The sequence below is a fragment of the Sinocyclocheilus anshuiensis genome, unplaced genomic scaffold (genome assembly GCF_001515605.1).
Source record: "Sinocyclocheilus anshuiensis isolate Anshui unplaced genomic scaffold, SAMN03320099.WGS_v1.1 scaffold2085, whole genome shotgun sequence".
NCBI lineage: Eukaryota > Metazoa > Chordata > Actinopteri > Cypriniformes > Cyprinidae > Sinocyclocheilus > Sinocyclocheilus anshuiensis.
The window spans coordinates 644995-651579 of NW_015554052.1; the positions used below are offsets into that span (position 1 = coordinate 644995).

Genomic DNA, 6585 nt, shown 5'->3' on the forward strand with positions numbered 1-6585 from the left:
TGTGCGTTCGAAATGCAAACGGTAATGCAGGATTTGCAATTGCATTTGGATTATGTCACAATTTATGCGTTTTATGCGTCAAAACGCAATTGAAAATACAGTTTGCAATTCCTTTTGAAAATATTCCGGAATATCCTTCCATAGTGAATGGCCCTTTAAAGTGTAATAAATAAATAATTTTTATTGATATTAAAATGTTTTTCCTAAAAATTCAGAATTAGTTTTTCTGTTCAACCATGTTATATGGGTGAATAGCATGATATAGACAAGATTTGGGCACCAAATGGGTTGTTCCACAGGTTTCATGTTGAGCCTCTATTAACGCCATGTCAGCAGCAGTGGTTATATGGCAAGAGGAAACATTTTAATTTCACAATTCAGTCATATACATCATTTCAAAACAATTATATAACAGTTTTGTTTGAAAATTATATATATAAATAAATAAATAAATACAAATATACAAAAACATACATATAATAAAAACAATAACAAGAACAAAAGTAATAAGAACAATTATATAGTCTTTCAGCTTAATGCATGACAAAAAAATTTTAATCGTCCCAGGAGAATTCTTGAAAAAAGAGAAAAAAATGTCCATTAAAATATTTTCTGAATAAAAACGTTGCCTAGTATTATTTAAAATTGGACATTCGATTATAATCTGAATGTAACTGAATTGGCATGTTTTGAAATAGAATGTGGAAGTAGTTACCTAAGAATCCAATTGTGCGTCCCATCAAACAGGGTGGGGGTGATTATATTGGTGAGTGAAGCCACAGAAGCTGCACAATATGCACTCCTATCAGATTAGACACACAATAGCAACCATGAGTGAACAGGCAGACAATGATCACCATCTATGCATGTTAATAACCACAAGCTACATAAGATTAAGAATAAGACTAAAAGTCTGTAGGATCCAATTAGTTTTCAAAGTGACTTTCTTTGTTTAGCGCTGACCTATGGTGAACATTAAGCATTTTTCTAGCACTAATCTGTCTGTTGGGAACAGTAAAAGGTCACTCTTGAAAAATGCTTCAGCACAGTAACATCAGAACATGGGCAATAGAGAGATGTATGGATGTTGTGAAGATGCTTCAGGGTATGCTGGAACAACAGTGACAGAACTCACCTGACATCCACCTCCCCGCCCACATGCATCACAAAGGAGCCATCTGGCTGCTTCACAGAGTACAGGAAATCCAGAAGCTTCTCTCTGATGAGGGAGGAGGCAAACAGAATGTGTTTCCATGGTAATATGATCAACGTAACATCTGTAGGCAAGCAGGTGATCATACAACGCAAACGTGAAACCTGTTGATGACTTTGTAGGCCTCCTCTGTACCCAGGATGCACAGGGCGTTTACAGCTGCGTAGGTGGGAGCCAGGTGAGCGTGTTGACACGGACCTCCAACGAACCCACCTGTCGGACTCTGACATCTGGCCAGAAACTGACACACGCTAGCAGACAACAGTTAACATTGTGATATATTTACAACAACAGGCATATAAATGTCATAGGAACTTAAAGTGCCCCTATTATGCCATTTCGAATATTGCATTTTATGCAGTGTGCAATGTAGTGAATGTAACCGATCTGCAAAGTTGTAAAGCTGAAAGTGCATGATAAATAAAGTTATTGTCTCCCAAAAGAAAGAAACAGCTCAGAACAGTCTAAACGAGTCGTCGTCAAAATTTGAATCCCACTTCCGTAACGGCTACACGTCACGTAACACATTTGCATAATGCCCGCCTATGTTCTACATTGGTCAGCTGCGAACACTATAGCTTGTTCGTGTGGTTAACATCTCAACATGTCGAGAAGACGCTGTGTCCTATGCTGTGTAAATTCATTTTATTTTCACTTCCGAAAGATGAGGCTGCAAAGAATCAGTGGTTAAAATTCACAGTAGTACAACCCCAATCTTTTTTTGTGTTCCCGTAATTTTTCTGATGACTGCTTCTCTAATCTCGGGGAGTTCGATGCGAGTTTCACAAAACGCTTGCTCTTGAAAGATGTTTCAGTTCCCAATTTATTTGGACCAGCTCTCTCCACTGAATAACAACCTGTAAGTATGATAAATAACAGATGTTTATATTTTCAGTCGAGCATTCAAAATACGCAACTATGGCAAAAGACTGAATCTTAGAACTCCTTCGAACGAATCATTTGAGAATCGTTGGAAAATGAGGTGATATTAAATGCATATTTTGAGAAAACAAAAGCGTTTTTTGACCTTGCATGCATGTAATCCTCGTGTTCTGTGACAGCTGCACCTAGATCTGACTGGTGAAGTGTCATCTGGGGCAGGCAGAGTAAGAGTAGCAGCATTTTCTGTTTTGTCACATGCATCTATCGGATCGTAAACAGACTGAGAGATCTTGAGGCAGGTGCACATAGGCTATTAGATAGGAATAAGATGTAGGTTGCAAATAGGTAAATACGTGTAGATTTGCTCTGTTTGTTTGCTTAAGTTCATCAAGTGGAGTGCAAACGGTAAAAGGTCTTGAGGCAGGTGTGACGCTCTCTATTATGGATTAAAAGTGTGAGTGTAAACAGTGAGAGATGCTGAGACAGGTGAAAAGCGTTTGGTTAATAGTGAATATTGACCTATTGTGCGTACCGTTGTGGCTCCCGCTGTTAGCAGGGGATAATCGCTACATTTGGGGTAAAAAAGACAGAATTATGTATTGTGCCAAGAAGGTTGCACTGTCTATTCGTTCACACAGGTACGAAACTGATAGGTAGCTGCCTTTAGCGGAGCCTTTACCGATTACCTCCATTGATCAGAGCATTCGGCACGGTCGTCTGTGAGTGACGTCACCTCCCAATACAAACACGCCCCCTAGTATAGTCGCCTGACGATGATTGGCAGCTTTCCATGTATACATCGGAAATTCAAATGCAAAAGGAATTGCGATTCCATTTGAGTTTTGGCAGGTTACATGCGCGATGCAGCGAGAGTGAAAAAGCAGACTGGTAATTAATATTGCTATTTAAATATGACAGGCTCGTAACTCCTAAGACAAGGGAAATACAGTTGCAAATGGACTTTGGTTTTTCATTTGAAATTTGGCAGTCACTGTGCATTCGCGAAAGCGAAAATGCAAACGGTAATGCAGGATTTGCAATTGCATTTGGATTATGTCACAATTTATGCGTCCACATATTGAAAACGCAATTGAAAATACAATTTGCTATTCTATTTGAAAATTGTCCGGAATATTGTTCCAGCCTCCAAATGCAAAGATTAAGGAAGAAGACATTTTTTTAGTGGTTAAACTGTGATTGGTGTGATATGAGATCTTTGGCCGTGTGATTCCTGCCTGCAGCTATGCTGTTAATTAAAGACTTTTGAGAGCAACTGTGGGAATCATTTCACACACACACACTTATTCCTCGTCCTGTCGAGGGCTCATGGGACACGTGCTGAACCGAAGCCTGCAAAACCCTCTCACTTGTGCTTGGCAGAGGATTATGGGAAGACGTGAGTTTCCTGGACAGTTATATTCATGCTCTTTTTCTTATCTACCTGCTAACAGAGAGAATGACCGGCACATGTGAGCCATGCATGGGCCCATTCACATACTGTCTGTATTATATAGTGTGTGAGATTAGGATTATATTGTCCCTAATCATAGTATGTTGAAAGTAGTATGACAAAGGTGAAGGCTAACAAATGTAATGTGATGAATTAACATCCTACTCTGTTATTGATGGGATGTTTATATGAAAGTGTGTCGTTACAGATGCACATTCATAAATTACTTTTGTTGTAATTTGTTGTAATTTTAATTTAAATAAAACAATTTTTTTTTTTAGATGAATCTGAGTGAAGCTCAGAGATTCACACCCTCACACACACCTCTCAAACCTCTTACATTCACATCTGAATACAGAGACTCACTCACACCCTCCTTCACTTCAGCATGTGTTTCTGCACGACGTGTGAGAACGTGAAACCACTGTCCGATTTCCCTGCTGGAATCATTGCGCCGTCTGTCTCTGTTCGTATGTGCCGAGAAGAGAATTACACTCTCTAAAGGCTTCACGTAAGGAAGTGTTTGGATATGTGGAGTAATCCTGTTCACCAAGCCGCCGTAAGAGCATTACGGAGCAGTCATGACATGTTTAATAATTGCTTAAGTTAATGAGAATTAATTCTATGGCGTCTAATCTAGTTGACTCACACATGCTCTTTCGTGTGGAGGCAAGATTAGCAAACGCTTCACACGTTATCATCTCAAATCAAAGACTTCTCACCTTCAGATGGCGCGGGAGAGAAAGAGACGGTAAAGCCTTATAATAGAGAGCAGTGTTGGAGAAAATACTTCCAAACTCTCCTGAAACGACCCATTTTTTTAAGTCAAGTTACCCGTCTGAAAAAAGTAATCAGCTACACTCCAAGCTACTTACATTTGAAGCTGTTTAAATGGGCAAAAAATATATATGTGATTTATTTTAGATGCGATTATAATGTGATTATTAGCAATTATCTGGCACAAAACATTGAGGATGACAATATTCAACTAAAAACACCATAATTTATATAACAGAATTAAAAAGTTATTAAAATGCAATATACAGCCAAATTAATATGTTTTATTAAGTAAATGTGAGTGTATGCTCATGCAAAACTCACCACTATGATTACAGAGTGTTGTGGGTGGTTGCCAGCACGTTGCTAGGTGTTCTGAGCGGTTGTTAGTATGTTGCTGTGGTGTTGCTAGGTGTTCTGAGCGGTTGTTAGTATGTTGCTGTGGTGTTGCTAGGGTGTTCTGAGCGGTTGTTAGTATGTTGCTGTGGTGTTGCTAGGGTGTTCTGAGCGGTTGTTAGTATGTTGCTGTGGTGTTGCTAGGGTGTTTTGGGTGTGTTAGTATGTTGCTGTGGTGTTGCTAAGAGTATTGTGAGCGGGTGTTATTATGTTGCTATGCAGTTCTGAGTGTTTCAACCAAGCGGCAACCTAGTGAACCTCTCTTGTGAAACCAACACGGAAGTGACTAAAACTGCAATTCATCGACTGGCCGCTAGACTCTCTGGCTCCAAAAGAGAGTCAGTCCCATAGACTCCCCATGTTAAAATGCCCAACTTTACAGCAGAAAACAATATGTTTACAGCCTGGTTCAAAATGTGGTTTTGGTCTTTAAAGCTAATTTTGCCCTTCATGACAACTGTGAGGGGGGTGAATTTTTTTTATAAGTCACCCGTTTAAATTATGTTAAGCCTTAAAGTTCTGCATAATTAAGGGCGTGCGCTGCTTTCACCACCGTCTAGCTAGGTGGGCGTGGTTCCAGCAACCAGCTCCCGCCTCTTTGCCCATTTTCAATGGACCCTTTTAACAAGACTGTGATGACGCGTTTAATGGTCATCAGCATCGTAAATTCTCGAAAGTTTTTCATATTTGTATTTTTTTTTTAAATGTATGTATATTTATAACACTATTCTTTGTATTATATCACCTTTGCATCAAATTGCAAAAAAACAGTTAACGCTAATGCGAGGGTGTTTCTAATGCAGTGTCTATGGGAGGGACGGTAAATTTGACATCGTTCTCTCTTCTGACTGCCGTTATAAGTCTCTCTCAATTTTTTTCCTTTTATTGAAAGTCATGAAAACACTATGGTGGAGTTTTTCTTTTGCTATTTGAGCAAATGGGAATACAAAAAAATATATTTGTAGTACTCTCCCATTCACTGCTATTCAAGTTAACCCAACTATGACGACTTCTACTGCTGAGAAACCCAGAAATGTGAAAAAGGTCCATTATCTGGGAGTGACGCGCGGTGACGCGCTGCCCAGATGGCGACGGCCGGCTCTGCCCACTTTGAGCTTCAAAAACGCTCTTCAGAAACCTACGGGTGACGTCACGGACACTATGTCCATGTTTTTATGCAGTCTATGGTTTCAGCACAAATTCTGCTTATGAACTTGAAGGCTTATAATGGGTCATTAAAGGTAAACATCATATTATGTGCCTGAGCTTTATTTTACATCCTAATAGTTATATAGTAACTGGTAGTTAGTTTTGGATTTTACCTTCTAATTTAAGAATTTATGAATGGCTGGTGTATTTTGCATTTTTGTGATTTAATACTTTTTTTTGTTTTCCAATGCATAATTATATTATTAGCATAAAATCTTTTTATCTTGTGCGGTGTATGTGCTGCTAGCAGTTATGATAAAGTTGCAATGAATTTTGTGCATGAATTCGGCAAGCAGTGCCAGCGCCGATCCGCCTCCCATTGAAAATGATCCGGGAGCTCGTCATTACCATGTAAAACAGCCGTGAAACTGTCTGAACGATCTGAGTGAAAAGTTGAATTGAATAATTTACATAAGCTTAAAGAGGTCTGACTGACTACTGGAGCTCCACAAACGAAACCTGACGCTCATGTTCTCCAGCGTGTTTTGAGATGAAGAATCTCGTCTTCATCTACATGCTAATGTTGCTTTTCATTTTTTCAGGTATGAATCCCAGATTTTCAGGCTTTTGCTCTTTCTTTTGTCCGGTTTGATGAAATTCCCATGAAAGAGCTCCTCTGGTGTGTGTGTGTGTGTGTGTGTGTGTGTGTGTGTGTGTG

The 6585-nt window shown here is 39.3% G+C and overlaps 1 protein-coding gene and 1 long non-coding RNA gene across 2 annotated transcripts in view; one reads left to right on the top strand and one right to left on the bottom strand.

The window, feature by feature from the left end:
* The window catches only part of LOC107668476 (potassium/sodium hyperpolarization-activated cyclic nucleotide-gated channel 1-like), a 97252-nt gene that overhangs the window by 62098 nt on the left and 28569 nt on the right, over positions 1–6585 (top strand). The gene's annotated exons all lie outside the window — the stretch shown is intronic.
* Positions 559–1864, bottom strand: LOC107668481 (uncharacterized). The gene is made up of 4 exons (XR_001631900.1): positions 1318–1864; positions 1136–1219; positions 716–802; positions 559–574 (listed from the first exon to the last, which is right to left on the bottom strand). It is a non-coding gene; the product is annotated as an uncharacterized LOC107668481 (long non-coding RNA).